Source organism: Musca vetustissima, unplaced genomic scaffold, assembly GCF_032173495.1.
Source record: "Musca vetustissima isolate MV318-11 ecotype Yass unplaced genomic scaffold, APGP_CSIRO_Mvet_v1 utg55507, whole genome shotgun sequence".
Lineage (NCBI taxonomy): Eukaryota > Metazoa > Arthropoda > Insecta > Diptera > Muscidae > Musca > Musca vetustissima.
In genome coordinates this window covers 54,928-64,728 of record NW_026888026.1, presented here as the reverse complement: position 1 = coordinate 64,728, position 9,801 = coordinate 54,928, and positions in this window count along the sequence as shown.

The window sequence follows — 9,801 nt, the reverse complement described above, 5'->3', positions numbered from 1 at the left end:
TTCTCCCGGCTTGTTAGTTTAGTTAATTACTTGTAAAGCCAAAAGGCTTTTCATTTTTCTGGAGAGTGAAAAAAAATTCTTTTTGCCGTAACAAAATTTGCCACAAAACGAGGTGCTTTTTTTCTGTTACCAAATTAATTGTTATATATTTTTTGCGGCTTCCCTATTGCCTTGTTATTTTTTTTATAACGGCAAAAAAATGGGGGAGAAATTCCCTAATTTTGATAAGGAGTTCTCCTTAGTTCTCCCTGAGGGCGTATACGTGTTATGAATTAATTAATAACACTTATACGCCAAGGGTGGCTGTCAGAAAAATTGCAGGAGAAAAAAGAACAAAAAGGGGTTCCGTTGCGGTCTTATCTTGTTAATTTTTTCTTGCTTAGTCAAACTTTTTTTACAAAATGCCTATTTAATTTTGGTCGTGTATCCTTTACATGGCTAGTCGGAATGATAATCCATTTTTTTCTGCTTAGCTATCGCCTAAAAAAGGCATTTTAAGGCTTTTAAAGGCTTATATCGCCTAAAAACACATTTTAATTTTCTGTGTTCCTTACACTTTGAACACAATGTTGCGGACTTTTGTCATGGAAATCCTTATCTTATTTTAAGATCTCCGAATTGTTTCAGAGTGGTGTATTATCGGACAACCATAACAATTTGTTTTTGACTTGGATCAAACAGCATATTTCTCCCTCATAGGTGATGGAGAATAAACAAGAACTAGATGAGGGACTACTGGACGTATAACTACTGTCACAACGTATACAACCCCTGGGACGTATAAGTAATACCAAGCTATAAGCATAGATTTCTTACAGGAATATTTAACAAATATGTGTGGAGGCTACTTTCAGGTGTGGATTTATTAAAAAAATATGTTCTGAGACTACCCAGAGGCGTCAAATTTATTAAACGCAGAGGCATGGATTTATTAAAAAATATTTTTAAAGGCCACCCAGATGCGTGGATTTATTAAAAATATTTTTTGAGGCTACATAGAGGCGTGGATTTATGAAAAAATATTTTTTAAAACAGCATATTTTTCACTCATAGGTGATGGAGAATATACAAGAACTAGATGAGGGACTACTGGACGTATAACTACTGTCACAACGTATACAACCCCGGGGACGTATAAGTAATACCAAGCTATAAGCATAGGCGTATTTAAAAAAAATATGTTTTCAGGCTACACAGAGGCGACAAATTTATTAAAAAACATTTTTTATACTACGCAGAAGCATAGATTTATTAAAAAATATTTTTTGGGGCTAGCCAGAGGCGTGGATTTAAAAAAAAATGTTTTTGAAGCCTACAAGAGGTGAGGATTTTTAAAAAGATATTCGTTGAGGTCTACAAGAAGCGTGGATGTTTTTTTGAGGACAACAAGAAGCGTGGATGTTTTAAAAACCTATTTTGGAGGTCTACAATAAGCGTGGATTTTTAAAAACCTATTTTTTAAAGAAGAGTTGGTTTTTAAAAAGGCCTGAAAAATAGGCCTACAAAAAGCGTGGATTTTTTAAAAACCTATTTTTCTAAAGAAGAGTTGGTTTTTAAAAAGGCCTGAAAAATAGGCCTACAAAAAGCGTGGATTTTTTAAAAAGCGTGAAGAAGCGTAAATGTTTTAAGAACCTATTTTATAGGTCTACAAGAAGCGTGGATTTTTTTAAAACCTATTTTTGAGGTCTACAAGAAGTGTGGATTTTTTAAAAACCTATTTTTGAGCTCTATAAGAAGCGTGGATTTAAAAAAAAACTATTTTTGAGGTTTACAAGAAGCGTGGATTTTTTACAAACCTATTTTTGAGGTCTGCAAGAAGCGTTGATTTTTTAAAAACCTATTTTTGATGTCTACAAGAAGCGTGGATTTTTTAAAAACCTATTTTTAGGTTTACAAGAAGAGTGGATTTTCTAAAAACCTATTTTTGAGGTCTACAAGAAGCGAGGATTTTTTAAAACCCTATTATTGAGGTCTACCCTGATACTTTGTCCAATATCGATCGCTTTTTGTAAGAAATATGAATAATATGAAATAACAGCTAATTTTCACGGGAAATGTGCATAACTTCCCCTGAAATATAGAATATTTTTAAATTCTTTCACGGCGGCGTATACGTTGTGCCAATACTTATCCGCACCCATGTGCAACATAATGTATTTATTATTGAAATTGAATTATTTTCTATGGAACATATTTTTCAATGCCTAGATAGGCGTAGATTTTTTTATTTTTGAGGTCTCCAAAGGGCTGGGATTGTTAAAAAATATTTTTGAGGTATTCAAAGGGCTAGGATTGTAAAAAAAATATTTTTGACGTCTCCAAAGTGCTAGGATGGTTAAAAAAATATATTTTGACGTTTATGGGGGCCACGGTGAAACTTTGTCCAATGTTTTTAATTTATTTATATTTGGTTCACAATCTCCCCAAAACAAGAAACGCAGACAAGAAAAATCTGCGTAAAAATGAGGGGAGAATATAAATGTATTCCTACAGGGAAAGAGCTTAGTGAAGAGGTCTGCAAATGAATGCAAAATCTGTTTTTATTTCAAGGGAAAATTTCGACAATTTTTTGGCAGGAGGAGGTTATGCTTTTTGAATGTGGCACGATAATTATATTCCTTGGAAAATTCGAAGTAATGCAAGAGTGCTGAAAGGTCTATTATTTAAAAATCAGGGGCATTAAATATTAGAAGAGAATTAAGAACAAAATATTTGAATGTCAGTGGTCTTAGATTTTATAAAAAAAAAAATTGTTGTATGGCCTACGATAAGGTGAGAACCTTGTGTTCTGTGGTAAATACTACCCAAAGGTTCTAAACTTCCTAATTTTATTCTACGACAATAACTGCGTACTATGACTACAAAAAGGAATGGATATGGATAAAATTCCAAGTTTTCAAATATAGTTCTTGATAGTTTTCTCTCGTCCTTTTCAATTTAGTTTTTTTTCATAGTTTTTTTTCGCCCTCAGCTTCCATGGCATTATTTGTCAAATTGCTCACTTCTCATTAGGTTAGTTTTTTGTTTTTCTATTTTTATTGGAAAACTAGAGCTTCATTGTTTTCTCTTGTTGCTATAAGAAAGTGTTTTTCTTGGTATTTGTCTTTTTTTAGATGGTCATTATACGGTCTTCTATTGCCCATTGTCTTCTCGATTTTTTTTCATTAAATTAAAAATACGTAGAACAAAAAAATACACGTTACTCTTTATGATCTCAAGCTATAAAAAATAAAGAAATAGATAAAGTCAACTTTAGATTATAAAGAAAACAGAAAAAAAACGAAAGAAAAGAGAAACAAATCCTAGGCATAAAATTAGCAGAATATTGCGCAAAAATATAAAAGAAACGTTTAGAAGACCATTTCGAAGAGAAAACGATAGATAAGAAAATTTGTTTTTAACTTTTTTTCTTTTTCGGTGTTGGCAATCTTTATGGGTCTTAAAAAGGAATAAGCAATTAACAGGGAATAAAAAAATAGATAAACAATACGCAAAAAATTAAAAATAGAAGTTACGATGTTTTTCAATTGAAAAGGAGACGGTAGAGATTACAGAAAGAGGGTAAATAAATTTAAAATTGATATATATATACCTATCTGATTTCATCCAAAATCGCTATAAAATTAAATAACATATTGCTTGTAGTGGACCTTAGTGCGGATAAGTATTGTCACAACGTATACGCCACCAACTTTTAAAGAATATTGTCATACGATAAATTGTATTTTAATTTTTTTTATGTAGGCCTTGAGAAACTATGTTTAAAAATCTACGCCTTGTATTAGGCCTTGAGAAACTATGTTTAAAAAATCTACGCCTTGTATTAGGCCTTGAGAAACTATGTTTAAAAAATCTACGCCTTGTATTAGGCCTTGAGAAACTATGTTTAAAAAATCTGCGCCTTATCGTAGGCCCTACAACATTTTTTTTATAAAATCGGCGACCTCTGACATTCAAACATTTTTTTTTATTTTTTTTCTTAAAATTTAATGCTCCTGATTTTTAAATAATTGACCTTTTTCAGCACTCTTGCATTACTTCGAATTTTCCAAGGAATATAATTATTGTGCCACATTCTAAAAGCATAACCTCCTCCTGCCAAAAATATTTCAAAATTTCCCATGAAATAAAAACAGATTTTGCATTCATTTGCAGACCTCTTCTTCTCCAAACCCCTCTCTCAGTAGGAATACATTTATATATCCCCCATTCATATTTACGCAGATTTTTTTTTGCATAAGAAAAACAAGTAAAATGAATGACTTCGTTATGTTAAATGTTATTAAATGGAAAATTATGCATATAAAAATGGTAATCATCATATATTTTTTTTCTGCTACATAAATATAGCCTTGGCTGAAGGCTAAATATTTTATGAGACATGAAAATTTTAGCCAAAGACACACAAATATAGCAACAGAGATTTAAATGAAATGTTTTTGGGGAAAAACATTTTACAATAATTGATTTAAAAAAAAATGTTGAAGAGTCATTTTATAGAAAATAATTCAATTTAAATAATAAATGCCTTGACATTGGACATGGGTGCGGATAAGTAGTGTCACAACGTATACGCATCCGTGACAGAATAAATAATATTTGGTATTTTTGGGGAGATTGTAAACCAAATATACCAAAATTCCCACCAAAAATTATAAACATTGGACAAAGTTTCACCGTAGCCCCCATAAACGTCAAAAATATTTTTTTTAACAATCTTAGCCCTTTGGAGACCTCAAAAATATTTTATTAACAATCGTAGCCCTTTGAAGACCTAAAAAATATTTTTTTAACAATCCTAGACCTTTGGAGACCTCAAAAATATTTTTTTTAAGAATCGTAACCCTTAACAAATCTTGCAGAGTAATTCCATAGAAAATAATTCAATTTAAATAATAAATACGTGGGAATTGGACACTGGTGCGGATAAGTACTGACACAGCGTATACGCTTTCGTGACAGAAAAAATAATATTTGGTATTTTTGGGGAGATTGTGAACCAAAAATACCAAAATTCGCACCAAAAATTATAAACATTGGACAAAATTGCAACGAAGCCCCCATGAAAAAATTAAATCCACGCCTCTTGTAGACATCAAAAATATTTTTTTTTTAACAATCCTACCCCTTTGAAGGTATGAAAAATAATGTTTAACAATCCTAGCCCTTTAAATCCACGCCTCTTGTAGACCTCAAAAATATATTTTTTTAACAATCCTAACCCTTTGGAGACCTCAAAAATATTTTTTTAACAATCCTAACCCTTATTTTTCTTGGGACCATCGCAAAGCGTATATAAAACCAGTAAGGAAAGTTCAAAAGTCGGATGGGGCCGACTATATGAGACCCTTCACCACTTTGGCTACATACAAGAGATGCTAAAATATACAATATCCTGTCGATAGAACATACATATAATTTTTAGAGGACCATTGAAATGGAATGTGTGATCTACACATACCATTCTGAAATCTATGACAAATTGTATGTCAAACGGATTCTTTATGTGCAGCTATATGTAAATCTGGACCTAATTGAGCAACCGTGGCATATCCCGTTTGGTAAGCTGCAGCACAGAGCGCTGTCTACAATTTTATCTCGTTTATATTGAAACAGACGTAGGTTCCTCGGTGCATCAAAAACAAAACCTCGTATACATTAATAAGGAGCTATCTCAATACGTTCTCCAATCCTTGGGAGTTTGGTGCACCATTTACCAACAACTCAGTATAAGGGAGATACATCCAAATCTGAACTGATTTTAACAAAACTTCGTACACTTAAATGGGGACCTATTTTAATACGCTCTGCAAAATTTTGCCTCAATTGAAAAAAATATGGAAAGTTTGGGGCACCATTTACCAAAAATAGGACGAAACTACATATGAGAACTATACCTAAATCTGAACCGATTTCAACAAAACTTCATAAATATAAAGCAGAACTTAATCTAGTTCACTGACTGAGTCCGATTGATACAACATTTTGTCTCAATCGGACTAAAATTGCGAGTTTGGTGCACAATTTACTTAAAATCGGACGAAACTATATATGGGAGCTATATGTAAATCTGAACCGATTTCCACAAAAATTCTCACACATCAAACTGTACTTAATCTAGTACGCTGTGCAAAATGTTGTCTCAATCGGACAAACTTTACGAGTATGGTGCATAGTTTGCCTAAAATCGGACTATATATGGGAGCTATATCTAAATCTAAAACGATTGTCACAAAACTTCGCATACATCAATTGGGACCTAATTCATTACTCTGTGCAATTATTTTTTTTTCAGTCGGAAAAATGTTGGAAGTTTGGTGCACCGTTTACCGAAAATCGGATTCAATAATAGGAATTTCAATAGGGTTCGTCCTTGGGCCAAACAAATGGACTGTGCCAAATTTCATCCAAATCGGATCATAAATGCGAACTGTACTTTGCTCACAAAAAGACATGGACGCATAAATCGACTCAGAAAGTGATTCTATTCATATTCTCAAAAGGAACCATGTGTCTATTTTGTTTCCTTTTGCCTATTACAAACATATGCACAAAGACATAATACTCTGTACCACATTGTGGTGAAGGGTATAAAAACAAATTTCAGGGTCCTAGACAATGCCAGGATTTTTCCAGGCACCTCTACAGGGCATGGATTTTTTAAAGAACATTTTCCTGGGTCCTCATTTTGTACATAACATCGTATTACTAATGTCAGCACTAATACGCCACAGTGTCAGTATTCACATGGTGGCGTATTACAATTGTCCGTACTAATACGCCATAGAGTAAAAAAAAATATTTATTTTTTGCATTGGCATATACCTGGCGAGGATTTTCTGGGGGCCTAAATAGAGCATAGAATTCTTAAAGGATATTTTTCCAGGACCTCTAAAATGCATGACTATTTTAATGAATAATTTCCAGAAACCCGAAAATGCATGGCTGTTTTAAGGAGTATATTTACAGAGATCCCCAAAAAGCATTGCGTTTTTATAGAATTTATTTTCCAGGAACTCTTACGACTTATTTCCTGGGACATGAAGTCAACGTGCAATGCAGACTCCAATGGATTTTTCCAGGCACCTCTAAAGGGCATAGATTTTTTAAAGAATATTTCCCTGGGTCCTCATTTTGTACATAACATCGTATTACTAATGTCAGTACTAATACGCCACAGTGTCAACATTCACATGGTGGCGTATTACTATTGTCAGTACTAATACGCCATAGAGTAAAAAAAAAATATTTTTCCATCGGCATATACGTAACGAGGATTTTCTGAGGACCTAAATATAGCATAGAATTCTTAAAGGATAATTTTCCAGGATCCTTTTTAGATTTACAGCTCCTTCCAATATAATTTTATTATCCCATTAACCCTTCTGATTTTAACAGCTAATTAAAGTATCGAGTTAAGAACCATAAAAAACAAAGCCTTCAGTTTATCAGAAACTATAACCAAATTTCCTGCAAGAGGACAAAAAGGAAATTATTTATTTAAAGGGATTTCCAGAAGGGTTTAATCACCACTTAACCAAATTCACAATGGCATCAGCAGTTTCAGTGACATAAAATTTTAATTCCGACTATTTACAAAGCATTCCAAAAAAGGGATTTGAAAGCAAAGAAATTAATTTTTACAAGTGTCAAAAAGGTTTAATTTTTAAATGTTGGCAATTTTTTAAAATAATTAAAAACTTAGCTTCGAATTGTTCCCAGCAATTTTCCGACCCTTAGTCTACAAAAAACCTTGTTTATTCAGCTAAAACAAATTTTCTAAAAAGCAGGAAGGCATTATCCGATATATAGTTTACAAAATACCTCCATTACATCTACGATAATAGACACATAAGCCTAAAAGGTTGCCAAATACTGAAAGGAGTTTCTCTACACCCTTACCCGCTCTCTTTATCTCTAAACCTATTACAATAGATTACCTCCTATCCTATCCCTAAAACCATTACATTTTGTCAATAGGCAAGATGAATGTGTTGCCTTTATGACTGTCATTCAATATTGTCAGCTTCGAAAAAAATAAATTTTCTAGGGTATAGTTTAAATAAAAATTACCTAAAACTCCATTATCCTCATAAGACGCAAATTGAAGGGGTGTGTGTGTGACGGGTTTTTGCCTCTGTTGATATGTACATTATTTTAAAAAGTGTAATTTAATAAAGCTTATGGGAATTGTAAGTGCACATTTTTGTTACCCAGAGAAAGAGAAAAAAAAACAAAATAGTGCTTAGATAAACAATATCAAAAATAAAAAATACGAGGGGAGTTTTAAAAGGTGACACTGGGGCGTATAAGTGCTGACAATACGTATACGCCACCAAGTACACAAAGAGAAACCAGTAAGAAAGTAGTAAAGTCGGACTGGGCCGACTATATGATACCCTTCACCACTTTGGGTATAATCCACATATGTATTATAACAGACGTCGCCTGTTCGATCTTTATCTATATGTAAACCGACTAACATCAATCCCTACACATGTCATTCTACAAAATATGCTAAATTTTGTAAATCGACATAAACCAAACTTGACATTATTTGGTATGCTGCACTGTTTAAAATGTAATCTCAATCAGACCAGATAGATGTGTACATCTATATCAGAACCGATTTCAAGGAAACTTGTCAGAGATTAATTTACAGTACATTCAGAAAAAAAGAAGAAAGAGCTAGAAAAGCGTGAGCAAATCGAGATATACAGGAGCCAGAATGAAGTCCGAAAATTCTACCAACGGGTAAAACACCAAACCGAAGGCTTTGGTGCAGGCACATCCTCCTGTAGAGATAAAGAAGGAAACCTGGTGACAGATACAGACAGGGCGCTGAGGTTCTGGAAGGAGCATTATGAAAAACTTCGGGTATCAAATAGTAGCGGTGAAGAGGATACCCCAGAACCAATAAGAGATGATGGTATAGAGTGTATACCACCTAGCCAAGATGAGGTCAGAATAACAATTAATCGGCTGAAGAATTATAAAGCAGCAGGTGCCGATGTGTTACAAGACGAACTATTCAAGACTGGTGGTCAGATGCTTGTAAGGAGCATGCACCAACAGATTAGTACCATTTGGCTAGAAGAATGCATGACCAACGATTGAAACCTCAGCATCCTGTGTCCTGTGCACAAAAAGGAGACAAGTGCTACCCAGTGTGCTAAGTGAACAATTGAAGCCAATGGTCAATGACATTATTGGACCATACCAATGTGACTTCAGACCTGCGCCATATCCTGAAAAAAAACACGAAAAACACATCGACACATTCCACCTATTCGTCGACAATAAAGTCGCATTCGACAGCCCTATCCGTACAGAGGTGCTTAAAGCCATGTCTACGTTCGGCATTTCTGCAAAATTAATACGGCTATGCAGGATAACTTTTAGTGGCACAAGGTCAGCAGTTAAAGTCGGAAAGGATCTCTCGGAGCCCTTTAATACCGAAAGAGGATTCAGACAAGGCGACAGTTTGTCGTGTGATCTTTTTAACATCCTGCTGTAAAAGGTCATATGAGAGGCAAAAGTGAACAGAAATGGCGCTCTGTACACCAAACGACACATGTTACTCGTCTTCGCCGATGACATCGACATAATGGGTCGAACATTGAAAGCGGCAACAACCACCTTTGAACAAATTGAAAAGGAGTCTGCCAAAGTGGGTCTGGCAGTAAACGACGAGAAGACCAAGATGATGGTATCAACGCGCAAGACGTCCAGTAGACTCTGACCAACTGTGGAACTTGAGAACTACAGCTTCGAGGTAGTCAAAGATTTTATATACCTTGG